The following is a 617-nucleotide window of genomic DNA, read 5'->3' as shown; positions in this document are numbered from 1 at the left end:
GAGTTCACGAGATACGATTATAGGAGTAAGTATAATAATTGTGATTCACGTTGTGTTTGAATGAATCAAATATTGAAGCTAAAAGTATGTTTATTTTGCAGATTTCACAGGTTAATTTTGAGACGAGTATACCAATTACTACTGGGGAAGGTATTTTCAATATGTATAATCACACTTTGTTTGCATATTTGCATATAACTTACATATTTGCACTAACTTGCATATGTTTACATAGGGCAAGTTGATATAGGTGATGTACACTACCTGATAAAGTTCGATCAGTTCCATAATTTACGGTTGATGGTTAACTTTGATAAGGATGATTCAAGCAGTCGAAGATTGAAGATTTTCAACCATTTTTTTTTGTAACAATGTCTTGTTATCGACTTCATTCTAATCTTGATGATTTGAACGTTATGAACAAACCTTTATTTTGGTTTGATTTGCTAAATTTGATTTAAACTTTAAAATTGATACAGATTGGTTGGATATAAAAATCTTGAATTTGATATTTATTTTTATTGCATCAATTAATTTTTTCTATAAATTATTTTTTTATTGCATTAGTAAAAAGCAATTTTTATTTGGCAATTTGGATTTTTTTTTTTTGAAAAAAT

The 617-nt window shown here is 26.9% G+C and overlaps 1 long non-coding RNA gene across 1 annotated transcript; it reads left to right on the top strand.

Annotated features, from left to right (window-relative positions):
- The first annotated feature begins 99 nt into the window (after positions 1 to 99).
- LOC112526358 lies at positions 100 to 415 on the top strand. Its single transcript, XR_003070596.1, has 2 exons — positions 100 to 150; positions 236 to 415. It is a non-coding gene; the product is annotated as an uncharacterized LOC112526358 (long non-coding RNA).
- The last annotated feature ends 202 nt before the right edge of the window (positions 416 to 617 follow it).

This window comes from Cynara cardunculus (assembly GCF_001531365.2).
Source record: "Cynara cardunculus var. scolymus isolate 2C chromosome LG 14, CcrdV1, whole genome shotgun sequence".
Classification (NCBI taxonomy): Eukaryota; Viridiplantae; Streptophyta; class Magnoliopsida; order Asterales; family Asteraceae; genus Cynara; species Cynara cardunculus.
The sequence above is the reverse complement of the archived record's forward strand: the minus strand, read 5'-3'. Positions and strand labels throughout refer to the sequence as shown.